Source organism: Pelophylax lessonae (genome assembly GCF_965119305.1).
Source record: "Pelophylax lessonae genome assembly, chromosome: 2".
NCBI lineage: Eukaryota > Metazoa > Chordata > Amphibia > Anura > Ranidae > Pelophylax > Pelophylax lessonae.
The window spans coordinates 313,712,303-313,728,278 of record NC_138769.1 but is presented as its reverse complement, the minus strand read 5'-3'; the positions used below and the strand labels follow the sequence as shown (position 1 = coordinate 313,728,278).

At 62.1% G+C, this 15,976-nt stretch overlaps 1 protein-coding gene across 1 annotated transcript in view; it reads left to right on the top strand.

The window, feature by feature from the left end:
• LOC309547397 (uromodulin-like) overlaps nucleotides 1-15,976 on the top strand; it is an 879,146-nt gene that overhangs the window by 647,607 nt on the left and 215,563 nt on the right. The window lies entirely within an intron of this gene.

Genomic DNA, 15,976 nt, shown 5'->3' with positions numbered 1-15,976 from the left:
CAGCCCAGGGGAGCAGTGGCCAGCGTGGTTGTCTGTGCCTGTGTGCTCGACGCTGTTCAGAGTCATATGGGCTTCTCATGCACCCCAGGACTTACAAGGTGATTCCTGCAGTGCAGGGAAGCCGCTGTAGTAGTGGAAGCTTGCCGGGCCCTGGCCACTTCACATTCTCAGTATTCTGCTGCACTGTGCAGCATGGAGAAAACAGAAACTGACTGCTGCGGCGGAATCAGGTGCCTCATCTCATGCACTAGCCAGGCCCAGGTAAGCGGGGTACAGTGCTCCTTACTATTGGGAGTTTTTGTGTGTGGTTTATTGTGCTTTCTTCTTTAGGTGTCGGGGTGATGGAAGCCTGCTGCTGAAGTGTGCTAAAGCTGGGAGGCTGCTCTGCATTGGTGAAGGTTTTCGGAGCTCCTTCTTCTCTCCTCTATTTGCAGTTGTTTGACCTTGCATGGGGAGCTTGGGTGGTCACATGGCGGGTGTGAGTTAATTCTTGTCTTGCTGGAGGCCACTTAATATGGGATTGTATTTGTTTCCCTTTGTTATTGTTTAAGGTTAAAGCAAATAGAACTCTCCTGATAGAAGGAAGTGCTCTTCCTGGAAAAAGCCACTTAAAGTAGAACTACAAGCAAAACTTTCTTTATGTATAGAGTAAGGGGGGGTTTATAACCTCAGTCAGATATTTATTTGCCATCTGTCCATTTGCCAAGATTTTCCTAAACTTCCTGTCCCGTAGCCAAACTTAGTGAGAAGAAATCCCTGCAGATTGAGGGGTTTCCTTGGGGACTGCCAGGTCACCAGAACTAGTGTCCCTACTGTAATATTTCCCCTTTATTTCTTTTATGGGGACAACCCAAACTTTAGGATTGTTTTACTTTCAATGATACCACCTGTCTCCAGCCCGTCAGAAGTGTGCGGATGCCTATCTCCAGCCTGTCAGAAGTGCGCGGATGCCTGTCTCCAAGCCCGCCAGAGGGCCCGGGTGCCTGTCTCCAAGCCCGCCAGAGGCCCCGGTTGCATGTCTCCAAGCCCTTCCAGAGGGCCCCGGTTGCGTGTCTCCAAGCCCTTCCAGAGGGCCCCGGTTGCGTGTCTCCAAGCCCTTCCAGAGGGCCCCGGTTGCGTGTCTCCAAGCCCTTCCAGAGGGCCCCGGTTGCGTGTCTCCAAGCCCTTCCAGAGGGCCCCGGTTGCGTGTCTCCAAGCCCTTCCAGAGGGCCCCGGTTGCGTGTCTCCAAGCCCTTCCAGAGGGCCCCGGTTGCGTGTCTCCAAGCCCTTCCAGAGGGCCCCGGTTGCGTGTCTCCAAGCCCTTCCAGAGGGCCCCGGTTGCGTGTCTCCAAGCCCTTCCAGAGGGCCCCGGTTGCGTGTCTCCAAGCCCTTCCAGAGGGCCCCGGTTGCGTGTCTCCAAGCCCTTCCAGAGGGCCCCGGTTGCGTGTCTCCAAGCCCTTCCAGAGGGCCCCGGTTGCGTGTCTCCAAGCCCTTCCAGAGGGCCCCGGTTGCGTGTCTCCAAGCCCTTCCAGAGGGCCCCGGTTGCGTGTCTCCAAGCCCTTCCAGAGGGCCCCGGTTGCGTGTCTCCAAGCCCTTCCAGAGGGCCCCGGTTGCGTGTCTCCAAGCCCTTCCAGAGGGCCCCGGTTGCGTGTCTCCAAGCCCTTCCAGAGGGCCCCGGTTGCGTGTCTCCAAGCCCTTCCAGAGGGCCCCGGTTGCGTGTCTCCAAGCCCTTCCAGAGGGCCCCGGTTGCGTGTCTCCAAGCCCTTCCAGAGGGCCCCGGTTGCGTGTCTCCAAGCCCTTCCAGAGGGCCCCGGTTGCGTGTCTCCAAGCCCTTCCAGAGGGCCCCGGTTGCGTGTCTCCAAGCCCTTCCAGAGGGCCCCGGTTGCGTGTCTCCAAGCCCTTCCAGAGGGCCCCGGTTGCGTGTCTCCAAGCCCTTCCAGAGGGCCCCGGTTGCGTGTCTCCAAGCCCTTCCAGAGGGCCCCGGTTGCGTGTCTCCAAGCCCTTCCAGAGGGCCCCGGTTGCGTGTCTCCAAGCCCTTCCAGAGGGCCCCGGTTGCGTGTCTCCAAGCCCTTCCAGAGGGCCCCGGTTGCGTGTCTCCAAGCCCTTCCAGAGGGCCCCGGTTGCGTGTCTCCAAGCCCTTCCAGAGGGCCCCGGTTGCGTGTCTCCAAGCCCTTCCAGAGGGCCCCGGTTGCGTGTCTCCAAGCCCTTCCAGAGGGCCCCGGTTGCGTGTCTCCAAGCCCTTCCAGAGGGCCCCGGTTGCGTGTCTCCAAGCCCTTCCAGAGGGCCCCGGTTGCGTGTCTCCAAGCCTTTCCAGAGGGCCCCGGTTGCGTGTCTCCAAGCCTTTCCAGAGGGCCCCGGTTGCGTGTCTCCAAGCCTTTCCAGAGGGCCCCGGTTGCGTGTCCCCAAGCCTTTCCAGAGGGCCCCGGTTGCGTGTCTCCAAGCCTTTCCAGAGGGCCCGGTTGCGTGTCTCCAAGCCCTTCCAGAGGGCCCCGGTTGCGTGTCTCCAAGCCCTTCCAGAGGGCCCCGGTTGCGTGTCTCCAAGCCCTTCCAGAGGGCCCCGGTTGCGTGTCTCCAAGCCTTTCCAGAGGGCCCCGGTTGCGTGTCTCCAAGCCCTTCCAGAGGGCCCCGGTTGCGTGTCTCCAAGCCCTTCCAGAGGGCCCCGGTTGCGTGTCTCCAAGCCCTTCCAGAGGGCCCCGGTTGCGTGTCTCCAAGCCCTTCCAGAGGGCCCCGGTTGCGTGTCTCCAAGCCCTTCCAGAGGGCCCCGGTTGCGTGTCTCCAAGCCCTTCCAGAGGGCCCCGGTTGCGTGTCTCCAAGCCTTTCCAGAGGGCCCCGGTTGCGTGTCTCCAAGCCTTTCCAGAGGGCCCCGGTTGCGTGTCTCCAAGCCTTTCCAGAGGGCCCCGGTTGCGTGTCTCCAAGCCTTTCCAGAGGGCCCCGGTTGCGTGTCTCCAAGCCCTTCCAGAGGGCCCCGGTTGCGTGTCTCCAAGCCTTTCCAGAGGGCCCCGGTTGCGTGTCTCCAAGCCTTTCCAGAGGGCCCCGGTTGCGTGTCTCCAAGCCTTTCCAGAGGGCCCCGGTTGCGTGTCTCCAAGCCCTTCCAGAGGGCCCCGGTTGCGTGTCTCCAAGCCCTTCCAGAGGGCCCCGGTTGCGTGTCTCCAAGCCTTTCCAGAGGGCCCCGGTTGCGTGTCTCCAAGCCTTTCCAGAGGGCCCCGGTTGCGTGTCTCCAAGCCTTTCCAGAGGGCCCCGGTTGCGTGTCTCCAAGCCCTTCCAGAGGGCCCCGGTTGCGTGTCTCCAAGCCTTTCCAGAGGGCCCCGGTTGCGTGTCTCCAAGCCTTTCCAGAGGGCCCCGGTTGCGTGTCTCCAAGCCTTTCCAGAGGGCCCCGGTTGCGTGTCTCCAAGCCTTTCCAGAGGGCCCCGGTTGTGTGTCTCAAAGCCTTTCCAGAGGGCCCCGGTTGCGTGTCTCCAAGCCTTTCCAGAGGGCCCGGTTGCGTGTCTCCAAGCCCTTCCAGAGGGCCCCGGTTGCGTGTCTCCAAGCCCTTCCAGAGGGCCCCGGTTGCGTGTCTCCAAGCCTTTCCAGAGGGCCCCGGTTGCGTGTCTCCAAGCCCTTCCAGAGGGCCCCGGTTGCGTGTCTCCAAGCCCTTCCAGAGGGCCCCGGTTGCGTGTCTCCAAGCCCTTCCAGAGGGCCCCGGTTGCGTGTCTCCAAGCCCTTCCAGAGGGCCCCGGTTGCGTGTCTCCAAGCCCTTCCAGAGGGCCCCGGTTGCGTGTCTCCAAGCCCTTCCAGAGGGCCCCGGTTGCGTGTCTCCAAGCCCTTCCAGAGGGCCCCGGTTGCGTGTCTCCAAGCCCTTCCAGAGGGCCCCGGTTGCGTGTCTCCAAGCCCTTCCAGAGGGCCCCGGTTGCGTGTCTCCAAGCCTTTCCAGAGGGCCCCGGTTGCGTGTCTCCAAGCCTTTCCAGAGGGCCCCGGTTGCGTGTCTCCAAGCCTTTCCAGAGGGCCCCGGTTGCGTGTCTCCAAGCCTTTCCAGAGGGCCCCGGTTGCGTGTCTCCAAGCCTTTCCAGAGGGCCCCGGTTGCGTGTCTCCAAGCCTTTCCAGAGGGCCCCGGTTGCGTGTCTCCAAGCCTTTCCAGAGGGCCCGGTTGCGTGTCTCCAAGCCTTTCCAGAGGGCCCCGGTTGCGTGTCTCCAAGCCTTTCCAGAGGGCCCCGGTTGCGTGTCTCCAAGCCTTTCCAGAGGGCCCCGGTTGCGTGTCTCCAAGCCTTTCCAGAGGGCCCCGGTTGCGTGTCTCCAAGCCTTTCCAGAGGGCCCCGGTTGCGTGTCTCCAAGCCCTTCCAGAGGGCCCCGGTTGCGTGTCTCCAAGCCCTTTCAGAGGGCCCCGGTTGCGTGTCTCCAAGCCCTTCCAGAGGGCCCCGGTTGCGTGTCTCCAAGCCCTTCCAGAGGGCCCCGGTTGCGTGTCTCCAAGCCCTTCCAGAGGGCCCCGGTTGCGTGTCTCCAAGCCCTTCCAGAGGGCCCCGGTTGCGTGTCTCCAAGCCCTTCCAGAGGGCCCCGGTTGCGTGTCTCCAAGCCCTTCCAGAGGGCCCCGGTTGCGTGTCTCCAAGCCCTTCCAGAGGGCCCCGGTTGCGTGTCTCCAAGCCCTTCCAGAGGGCCCCGGTTGCGTGTCTCCAAGCCTTTCCAGAGGGCCCCGGTTGCGTGTCTCCAAGCCTTTCCAGAGGGCCCCGGTTGCGTGTCTCCAAGCCTTTCCAGAGGGCCCCGGTTGCGTGTCTCCAAGCCCTTCCAGAGGGCCCCCGTTGCCTGTCTCCAAGCCCTTCCAGAGGCCCCGGTTGCATGCCTCCAAGCCCTTCCAGAGGGCCTTCTGACCATCCCTGCACCCTCCCTCCTGTCGGATGATTGGGATGTTGCAGTGCCTTTTTTTTTTCCTCCTCCAGCCCAGGGGAGCAGTGGCCAGCAGGTTTGTCTGTGCCTGTGTGCCCGATGCTGTTTGGAGTTATATGGGCTTGTGTCATGCAGCCCAGGACTTGCAAGGTGGTCCTGCAGTGCAGGGAAGCTGCTGCAGTGGTGGAGGCGCTTGCCACATGTGAGCTGCGGGTCATGGCCACTCCGCATTGTCAGAATGCACTGTGCAACATGGAGAAAGCAGAAACTGTTGGCTGCTACAGCAGAAGCAGGTGCCTCATCTAATGCACTAGCCAGGCCCAGGTAAGGGGGGCACAGTGGTGCCTTTGGGTTATCCTTACTATTGGGATTACTTGTGTGTGGTTTATTGTGCCTTCCTCTAGGTGTCAGGGTATAGGAAGCCTGCTTCTGAAGTGTGCTACAGCTTGGGGGCAGCTTTGCATTGGTGAAAGTTCTCGAAGCTCCTTCCTCTCTCGTCTATTTGCGGTTGATTGACCTTGCATGGGGAGCTTGGGTGGTCACATGGCGGGTGTGGGTCAATTGTTGCTGGAGCCTACTTAAAATGGGATTGTATTGGTTTCCCTTTGTTATTGTTTAAGGTTAAAGCAAATGGAGCTCTCCTGATAAAAGGAAGTGAAGAAAAAAGCCACTTATAGTAGAACTACAAGCAAAACCTTCTTTTTGTATAGAGTAAATCCATCAGGGGTGCCCGTGTCCAGCCTATTAGGAGTGCCCGGGTGCCTGTGTCAGCCCTTCCAGAGTGCCCGGGTGCCCGTCTCCAGCCCTTCCAGAGTGCCCGGGTGCCCGTCTCCAGCCCTTCTTGAGTGCCCGGGTGCCCGTCTCCAGCCCTTCTTGAGTGCCGGGATGCCCGTCTCCAGCCCTTCTTGAGTGCCGGGGTGCCGGTCTCCATGCCCTTCCAGAGTGCCGGGGTGCCGGTCTCCATGCCCTTCCAGAGTGCCGGGGTGCCGGTCTCCATGCCCTTCCAGAGTGCCGGGGTGCCGGTCTCCATGCCCTTCCAGAGTGCCGGGATGCCGGTCTCCATGCCCTTCCAGAGTGCCGGGGTGCCGGTCTCCATGCCCTTCCAGAGTGCCGGGGTGCCGGTCTCCATGCCCTTCCAGAGTGCCGGGGTGCCGGTCTCCATGCCCTTCCAGAGTGCCGGGGTGCCGGTCTCCATGCCCTTGCAGAGTGCCGGGGTGCCGGTCTCCATGCCCTTGCAGAGTGCCGGGGTGCCGGTCTCCATGCCCTTGCAGAGTGCCGGGGTGCCGGTCTCCATGCCCTTGCAGAGTGCCGGGGTGCCGGTCTCCATGCCCTTGCAGAGTGCCGGGGTGCCGGTCTCCATGCCCTTGCAGAGTGCCGGGGTGCCGGTCTCCATGCCCTTGCAGAGTGCCGGGGTGCCGGTCTCCATGCCCTTGCAGAGTGCCGGGGTGCCGGTCTCCATGCCCTTGCAGAGTGCCGGGGTGCCGGTCTCCATGCCCTTGCAGAGTGCCGGTCTCCATGCCCTTGCAGAGTGCCGGTCTCCATGCCCTTGCAGAGTGCCGGTCTCCATGCCCTTGCAGAGTGCCGGTCTCCATGCCCTTGCAGAGTGCCGGTCTCCATGCCCTTGCAGAGTGCCGGTCTCCATGCCCTTGCAGAGTGCCGGTCTCCATGCCCTTGCAGAGTGCCGGTCTCCATGCCCTTGCAGAGTGCCGGTCTCCATGCCCTTGCAGAGTGCCGGTCTCCATGCCCTTGCAGAGTGCCGGTCTCCATGCCCTTGCAGAGTGCCGGTCTCCATGCCCTCGCAGAGTGCCGGTCTCCATGCCCTTCCAGAGTGCCCGGGTGCGCCGGTCTCCATGCCCTTCCAGAGTGCCCGGGTGCCTGTGGTGTGGGTCTGCACTTGAAGCCCCCTGTGTCAAGAAGGTTGACCACCACTGCCTTAATTAATGCTCTTAAAAAGCTGGGGGTCTATTGGATTCAAGCTTCTGGTTCATGTGGTCTCTTCTTCCATTCAGCTCTTTAATAGGTTTCTGCAGTTCATCCATGGACCATGGCTGGAAGGTGTGTGTGCATGGACTTAAGAAGCATTGAACAAATATTGGCATTGAGCTCTTTGTTTTCATCCAGCATCGGGTATAATTAACCTTTTACACTTCCCCATTCATCTATCAGGACTGCACCTGGAGAGAGAGTTGCTGCACACAAATTCCCAGGAAACACCACAGCAAGCCTTTAAGTTCTACATCTTCGACTCTTCCACCATGCCCTCGGTTATTGTGTTTTCTCCACTATGGAGGCACTACAGGCAACTTTTGTAGTGGGGGATATGCTCTCACTGGAGGGGGGGTGGTAGTGGTGGCCTTACCCAGGGTTTTTTCTGACCATCCCTGCACCCTCCCTCCTGTCAGATGGGGGTGTTGCAGTGCCATTTTTTTCTCCACCAGTCCAGGGGAGCAGTGGCCAGCGTGGTTGTCTGTGCCTGTGTGCTCGACGCTGTTCAGAGTCATATGGGCTTCTCATGCACCCCAGGACTTACAAGGTGATTCCTGCAGTGCAGGGAAGCCGCTGTAGTAGTGGAAGCTTGCCGGGCCCTGGCCACTTCACATTCTCAGTATTCTGCTGCACTGTGCAGCATGGAGAAAACAGAAACTGACTGCTGCGGCGGAATCAGGTGCCTCATCTCATGCACTAGCCAGGCCCAGGTAAGCGGGGTACAGTGCTCCTTACTATTGGGAGTTTTTGTGTGTGGTTTATTGTGCTTTCTTCTTTAGGTGTCGGGGTGATGGAAGCCTGCTGCTGAAGTGTGCTACAGCTGGGAGGCTGCTCTGCATTGGTGAAGGTTTTCGGAGCTCCTTCTTCTCTCCTCTATTTGCAGTTGTTTGACCTTGCATGGGGAGCTTGGGTGGTCACATGGCGGGTGTGAGTCAATTCTTGTCTTGCTGGAGGCCACTCAATATGGGATTGTATTTGTTTCCCTTTGTTATTGTTTAAGGTTAAAGCAAATAGAACTCTCCTGATAGAAGGAAGTGCTCTTCCTGGAAAAAGCCACTTAAAGTAGAACTACAAGCAAAACTTTCTTTATGTATAGAGTAAGGGGGGGTTTATAACCTCAGTCAGATATTTATTTGCCATCTGTCCATTTGCCAAGATTTTCCTAAACTTCCTGTCCCGTAGCCAAACTTAGTGAGAAGAAATCCCTGCAGATTGAGGGGTTTCCTTGGGGACTGCCAGGTCACCAGAACTAGTGTCCCTACTGTAATATTTCCCCTTTATTTCTTTTATGGGGACAACCCAAACTTTAGGATTGTTTTACTTTCAATGATACCACCTGTCTCCAGCCCGTCAGAAGTGTGCGGATGCCTATCTCCAGCCTGTCAGAAGTGCGCGGATGCCTGTCTCCAAGCCCGCCAGAGGGCCCGGGTGCCTGTCTCCAAGCCCGCCAGAGGCCCCGGTTGCGTGTCTCCAAGCCCTTCCAGAGGGCCCCGGTTGCGTGTCTCCAAGCCCTTCCAGAGGGCCCCGGTTGCGTGTCTCCAAGCCCTTCCAGAGGGCCCCGGTTGCGTGTCTCCAAGCCCTTCCAGAGGGCCCCGGTTGCGTGTCTCCAAGCCCTTCCAGAGGGCCCCGGTTGCGTGTCTCCAAGCCCTTCCAGAGGGCCCCGGTTGCGTGTCTCCAAGCCCTTCCAGAGGGCCCCGGTTGCGTGTCTCCAAGCCCTTCCAGAGGGCCCCGGTTGCGTGTCTCCAAGCCCTTCCAGAGGGCCCCGGTTGCGTGTCTCCAAGCCCTTCCAGAGGGCCCCGGTTGCGTGTCTCCAAGCCCTTCCAGAGGGCCCCGGTTGCGTGTCTCCAAGCCCTTCCAGAGGGCCCCGGTTGCGTGTCTCCAAGCCCTTCCAGAGGGCCCCGGTTGCGTGTCTCCAAGCCCTTCCAGAGGGCCCCGGTTGCGTGTCTCCAAGCCCTTCCAGAGGGCCCCGGTTGCGTGTCTCCAAGCCCTTCCAGAGGGCCCCGGTTGCGTGTCTCCAAGCCCTTCCAGAGGGCCCCGGTTGCGTGTCTCCAAACCCTTCCAGAGGGCCCCGGTTGCGTGTCTCCAAGCCCTTCCAGAGGGCCCCGGTTGCGTGTCTCCAAGCCCTTCCAGAGGGCCCCGGTTGCGTGTCTCCAAGCCCTTCCAGAGGGCCCCGGTTGCGTGTCTCCAAGCCCTTCCAGAGGGCCCCGGTTGCGTGTCTCCAAGCCCTTCCAGAGGGCCCCGGTTGCGTGTCTCCAAGCCCTTCCAGAGGGCCCCGGTTGCGTGTCTCCAAGCCCTTCCAGAGGGCCCCGGTTGCGTGTCTCCAAGCCCTTCCAGAGGGCCCCGGTTGCGTGTCTCCAAGCCCTTCCAGAGGGCCCCGGTTGCGTGTCTCCAAGCCCTTCCAGAGGGCCCCGGTTGCGTGTCTCCAAGCCCTTCCAGAGGGCCCCGGTTGCGTGTCTCCAAGCCCTTCCAGAGGGCCCCGGTTGCGTGTCTCCAAGCCCTTCCAGAGGGCCCCGGTTGCGTGTCTCCAAGCCCTTCCAGAGGGCCCCGGTTGCGTGTCTCCAAGCCCTTCCAGAGGGCCCCGGTTGCGTGTCTCCAAGCCCTTCCAGAGGGCCCCGGTTGCGTGTCTCCAAGCCCTTCCAGAGGGCCCCGGTTGCGTGTCTCCAAACCCTTCCAGAGGGCCCCGGTTGCGTGTCTCCAAGCCCTTCCAGAGGGCCCCGGTTGCGTGTCTCCAAGCCCTTCCAGAGGGCCCCGGTTGCGTGTCTCCAAGCCCTTCCAGAGGGCCCCGGTTGCGTGTCTCCAAGCCCTTCCAGAGGGCCCCGGTTGCGTGTCTCCAAGCCCTTCCAGAGGGCCCCGGTTGCGTGTCTCCAAGCCCTTCCAGAGGGCCCCGGTTGCGTGTCTCCAAGCCCTTCCAGAGGGCCCCGGTTGCGTGTCTCCAAGCCCTTCCAGAGGGCCCCGGTTGCGTGTCTCCAAGCCCTTCCAGAGGGCCCCGGTTGCGTGTCTCCAAGCCCTTCCAGAGGGCCCCGGTTGCGTGTCTCCAAGCCCTTCCAGAGGGCCCCGGTTGCGTGTCTCCAAGCCCTTCCAGAGGGCCCCGGTTGCGTGTCTCCAAGCCCTTCCAGAGGGCCCCGGTTGCGTGTCTCCAAGCCCTTCCAGAGGGCCCCGGTTGCGTGTCTCCAAACCCTTCCAGAGGGCCCCGGTTGCGTGTCTCCAAGCCCTTCCAGAGGGCCCCGGTTGCGTGTCTCCAAGCCCTTCCAGAGGGCCCCGGTTGCGTGTCTCCAAGCCCTTTCAGAGGGCCCCGGTTGCGTGTCTCCAAGCCCTTCCAGAGGGCCCCGGTTGCGTGTCTCCAAGCCCTTCCAGAGGGCCCCGGTTGCGTGTCTCCAAGCCCTTCCAGAGGGCCCCGGTTGCGTGTCTCCAAGCCCTTCCAGAGGGCCCCGGTTGCGTGTCTCCAAGCCCTTCCAGAGGGCCCCGGTTGCGTGTCTCCAAGCCCTTCCAGAGGGCCCCGGTTGCGTGTCTCCAAGCCCTTTCAGAGGGCCCCGGTTGCGTGTCTCCAAGCCCTTTCAGAGGGCCCCGGTTGCGTGTCTCCAAGCCCTTCCAGAGGGCCCCGGTTGCGTGTCTCCAAGCCCTTCCAGAGGGCCCCGGTTGCGTGTCTCCAAGCCCTTCCAGAGGGCCCCGGTTGCGTGTCTCCAAGCCCTTCCAGAGGGCCCCGGTTGCGTGTCTCCAAGCCCTTTCAGAGGGCCCCGGGTGCGTGTCTCCAAGCCCTTTCAGAGGGCCCCGGTTGCGTGTCTCCAAGCCCTTCCAGAGGGCCCCGGTTGCGTGTCTCCAAGCCCTTCCAGAGGGCCCCGGTTGCCTGTCTCCAAGCCCTTCCAGAGGCCCCGGTTGCATGCCTCCAAACCCTTCCAGAGGGCCTTCTGACCATCCCTGCACCCTCCCTCCTGTCGGATGATTGGGATGTTGCAGTGCCTTTTTTTTCCTCCTCCAGCCCAGGGGAGCAGTGGCCAGCAGGTTTGTCTGTGCCTGTGTGCCCGATGCTGTTTGGAGTTATATGGGCTTGTGTCATGCAGCCCAGGACTTGCAAGGTGGTCCTGCAGTGCAGGGAAGCTGCTGCAGTGGTGGAGGCGCTTGCCACATGTGAGCTGCGGGTCATGGCCACTCCGCATTGTCAGAATGCACTGTGCAACATGGAGAAAGCGGAAACTGTTGGCTGCTACAGCAGAAGCAGGTGCCTCATCTAATGCACTAGCCAGGCCCAGGTAAGGGGGGCACAGTGGTGCCTTTTTGTTATCCTTACTATTGGGATTACTTGTGTGTGGTTTATTGTGCCTTCCTCTAGGTGTCAGGGTAAAGGAAGCCTGCTTCTGAAGTGTGCTACAGCTTGGGGGCAGCTTTGCATTGGTGAAAGTTCTCGAAGCTCCTTCCTCTCTCGTCTATTTGCGGTTGATTGACCTTGCATGGGGAGCTTGGGTGGTCACATGGCGGGTGTGGGTCAATTGTTGCTGGAGCCTACTTAAAATGGGATTGTATTGGTTTCCCTTTGTTATTGTTTAAGGTTAAAGCAAATGGAGCTCTCCTGATAAAAGGAAGTGAAGAAAAAAGCCACTTCTAGTAGAACTACAAGCAAAACCTTCTTTTTGTATAGAGTAAATCCATCAGGGGTGCCCGTGTCCAGCCTATCAGGAGTGCCCGGGTGCCCGTGTCAGTCCTTCCAGAGTGCCCGGGTGCCCATCTCCAGCCCTTCCAGAGTGCCCGGGTGCCCGTCTCCAGCCCCTCTCGAGTGCCCGGTTGCCCGTCTCCAGCCCCTTTTGAGTGCCCGGGTGCCCGTCTCCAGCCCCTCTCGAGTGCCCGGGTGCCCGTCTCCAGCCCTTCTTGAGTGCCCGGGTGCCCGTCTCCAGCCCTTCTTGAGTGCCGGGTTGCCCGTCTCCAGCCCTTCTAGAGTGCCGGGGTGCCCGTCTCCATGCCCTTCCAGAGTGCCGGGGTGCCGGTCTCCATGCCCTTCCAGAGTGCCGGGGTGCCGGTCTCCATGCCCTTCCAGAGTGCCGGGGTGCCGGTCTCCATGCCCTTGCAGAGTGCCGGGGTGCCGGTCTCCATGCCCTTGCAGAGTGCCGGGGTGCCGGTCTCCATGCCCTTGCAGAGTGCCGGGGTGCCGGTCTCCATGCCCTTGCAGAGTGCCGGGGTGCCGGTCTCCATGCCCTTGCAGAGTGCCGGGGTGCCGGTCTCCATGCCCTTGCAGAGTGCCGGGGTGCCGGTCTCCATGCCCTTGCAGAGTGCCGGGGTGCCGGTCTCCATGCCCTTGCAGAGTGCCGGGGTGCCGGTCTCCATGCCCTTGCAGAGTGCCGGGGTGCCGGTCTCCATGCCCTTGCAGAGTGCCGGGGTGCCGGTCTCCATGCCCTTGCAGAGTGCCGGGGTGCCGGTCTCCATGCCCTTGCAGAGTGCCCGGGTGCCGGTCTCCATGCCCTTGCAGAGTGCCCGGGTGCCCGTCTCCAGCCTTTCTCGAGTGCCCGGGTGCCCGTCTCCAGCCCTTCTCGAGTGCCCGGGTGCCCGTCTCCAGCCCTTCTCGAGTGCCGGGGTGCCCGTCTCCAGCCCTTCTTGAGTGGCGGGGTGCCCGTCTCCAGCCCTTCTAGAGTGGCGGGGTGCCCGTCTCCATGCCCTTCCAGAGTGCCGGGGTGCCCGTCTCCATGCCCTTCCAGAGTGCCGGGGTGCCCGTCTCCATGCCCTTCCAGAGTGCCGGGGTGCCCGTCTCCATGCCCTTCCAGAGTGCCGGGGTGCCGGTCTCCATGCCCTTCCAGAGTGCCGGGGTGCCGGTCTCCATGCCCTTGCAGAGTGCCGGGGTGCCGGTCTCCATGCCCTTGCAGAGTGCCGGGGTGCCGGTCTCCATGCCCTTGCAGAGTGCCGGGGTGCCGGTCTCCATGCCCTTGCAGATTGCCGGGGTGCCGGTCTCCATGCCCTTGCAGATTGCCGGGGTGCCGGTCTCCATGCCCTTGCAGAGTGCCGGGGTGCCGGTCTCCATGCCCTTGCAGAGTGCCGGGGTGCCGGTCTCCATGCCCTTGCAGAGTGCCGGGGTGCCGGTCTCCATGCCCTTGCAGAGTGCCGGTCTCCATGCCCTTGCAGAGTGCCGGTCTCCATGCCCTTGCAGAGTGCCGGTCTCCATGCCCTTGCAGAGTGCCGGTCTCCATGCCCTTGCAGAGTGCCGGTCTCCATGCCCTTGCAGAGTGCCGGTCTCCATGCCCTTGCAGAGTGCCCGGGTGCCCGTCTCCATGCCCTTCCAGAGTGCCCGGGTGCCCGTCTCCAGCCCTTCCAGAGTGCCGGGATGCCCGTCTCCATGCCCTTCCAGAGTGCCTGGGTGCCGGTCTCCATGCCCTTCCAGAGTGCCCGGGTGCCGGTCTCCATGCCCTTCCAGAGTGCCCGGGTGCCGGTCTCCATGCCCTTCCAGAGTGCCCGGGTGCCGGTCTCCATGCCCTTCCAGAGTGCCCGGGTGCCGGTCTCCATGCCCTTCCAGAGTGCCCGGGTGCCGGTCTCCATGCCCTTCCAGAGTGCCCGGGTGCCGGTCTCCATGCCCTTCCAGATTGCCCGGGTGCCGGTCTCCATGCCCTTCCAGATTGCCCGGGTGCCGGTCTCCATGCCCTTCCAGAGTGCCCGGGTGCCGGTCTCCAAGCCCTTCCAGAGTGCCCGGGTGCGCCGGTCTCCATGCCCTTCCAGAGTGCCCGGGTGCGCCGGTCTCCATGCCCTTTCAGAGTGCCCGGGTGCGCCGGTCTCCATGCCCTTCCAGAGTGCCCGGGTGCGCCGGTCTCCATGCCCTTCCAGAGTGCCCGGGTGCGCCGGTCTCCATGCCCTTCCAGAGGGCCCCGGTTGCGTGTCTCCAAGCCCTTCCAGAGGGCCCCGGTTGCGTGTCTCCAAGCCCTTCCAGAGGGCCCCGGTTGCGTGTCTCCAAGCCCTTCCAGAGGGCCCCGGTTGCGTGTCTCCAAGCCTTTCCAGAGGGCCCCGGTTGCGTGTCTCCAAGCCTTTCCAGAGGGCCCCGGTTGCGTGTCTCCAAGCCTTTCCAGAGGGCCCCGGTTGCGTGTCTCCAAGCCTTTCCAGAGGGCCCCGGTTGCGTGTCTCCAAGCCCTTCCAGAGGGCCCCGGTTGCGTGTCTCCAAGCCCTTCCAGAGGGCCCCGGTTGCGTGTCTCCAAGCCTTTCCAGAGGGCCCCGGTTGCGTGTCTCCAAGCCCTTCCAGAGGACCCCGGTTGCGTGTCTCCAAGCCTTTCCAGAGGGCCCCGGTTGCGTGTCTCCAAGCCTTTCCAGAGGGCCCCGGTTGCGTGTCTCCAAGCCCTTCCAGAGGGCCCCGGTTGCGTGTCTCCAAGCCCTTCCAGAGGGCCCCGGTTGCGTGTCTCCAAGCCCTTCCAGAGGGCCCCGGTTGCGTGTCTCCAAGCCCTTCCAGAGGGCCCCGGTTGCGTGTCTCCAAGCCCTTCCAGAGGGCCCCGGTTGCGTGTCTCCAAGCCCTTCCAGAGGGCCCCGGTTGCGTGTCTCCAAGCCTTTCCAGAGGGCCCCGGTTGCGTGTCTCCAAGCCTTTCCAGAGGGCCCCAGTTGCATGTCTCCAAGCCCTTCCAGAGGGCCCCGGTTGCCTGTCTCCAAGCCCTTCCAGAGGCCCCGGTTGCATGCCTCCAAGCCCTTCCAGAGGGCCTTCTGACCATCCCTGCACCCTCCCTCCTGTCGGATGATTGGGATGTTGCAGTGCCTTTTTTTTTCCTCCTCCAGCCCAGGGGAGCAGTGGCCAGCAGGTTTGTCTGTGCCTGTGTGCCCGATGCTGTTTGGAGTTATATGGGCTTGTGTCATGCAGCCCAGGACTTGCAAGGTGGTCCTGCAGTGCAGGGAAGCTGCTGCAGTGGTGGAGGCGCTTGCCACATGTGAGCTGCGGGTCATGGCCACTCCGCATTGTCAGAATGCACTGTGCAACATGGAGAAAGCAGAAACTGTTGGCTGCTACAGCAGAAGCAGGTGCCTCATCTAATGCACTAGCCAGGCCCAGGTAAGGGGGGCACAGTGGTGCCTTTTGGTTATCCTTACTATTGGGATTACTTGTGTGTGGTTTATTGTGCCTTCCTCTAGGTGTCAGGGTAAAGGAAGCCTGCTTCTTAAGTGTGCTACAGCTTGGGGCAGCTTTGCATTGGTGAAAGTTCTCGAAGCTCCTTCCTCTCTCGTCTATTTGCAGTTGATTGACCTTGCATGGGGAGCTTGGGTGGTCACATGGCGGGTGTGGGTCAATTGTTGCTGGAGCCTACTTAAAATGGGATTGTATTGGTTTCCCTTTGTTATTGTTTAAGGTTAAAGCAAATGGAGCTCTCCTGATAAAAGGAAGTGAAGAAAAAAGCCACTTATAGTAGAACTACAAGCAAAACCTTCTTTTTGTATAGAGTAAATCCATCAGGGGTGCCCGTGTCCAGCCTATCAGGAGTGCCCGGGTGCCCGTCTCCAGCCCTTCCAGAGTGCCGGGGTGCCGGTCTCCATGCCCTTGCAGAGTGCCGGGGTGCCGGTCTCCATGCCCTTGCAGAGTGCCGGGGTGCCGGTCTCCATGCCCTTGCAGAGTGCCGGGGTGCCGGTCTCCATGCCCTTGCAGAGTGCCGGGGTGCCGGTCTCCATGCCCTTGCAGAGTGCCGGTCTCCATGCCCTTGCAGAGTGCCGGTCTCCATGCCCTTGCAGAGTGCCGGTCTCCATGCCCTTGCAGAGTGCCGGTCTCCATGCCCTTGCAGAGTGCCGGTCTCCATGCCCTTGCAGAGTGCCGGTCTCCATGCCCTTGCAGAGTGCCGGTCTCCATGCCCTCGCAGAGTGCCGGTCTCCATGCCCTCGCAGAGTGCCGGTCTCCATGCCCTCGTAGAGTGCCGGTCTTCATGCCCTCGCAGAGTGCCGGGGTGCCGGTCTCCATGCCCTCGCAGAGTGCCGGGGGTGCCGGTCTCCATGCCCTTCCAGAGTGCCCGGGTGCGCCGGTCTCCATGCCCTTCCAGAGTGCCCGGGTGCGCCGGTCTCCATGCCCTTCCAGAGTGCCCGGGTGCGCCGGTCTCCATGCCCTTCCAGAGTGCCCGGGTGCGCCGGTCTCCATGCCCTTCCAGAGTGCCCGGGTGCGCCGGTCTCCATGCCCTTCCAGAGTGCCCGGGTGCGCCGGTCTCCATGCCCTTCCAGAGTGCCCGGGTGC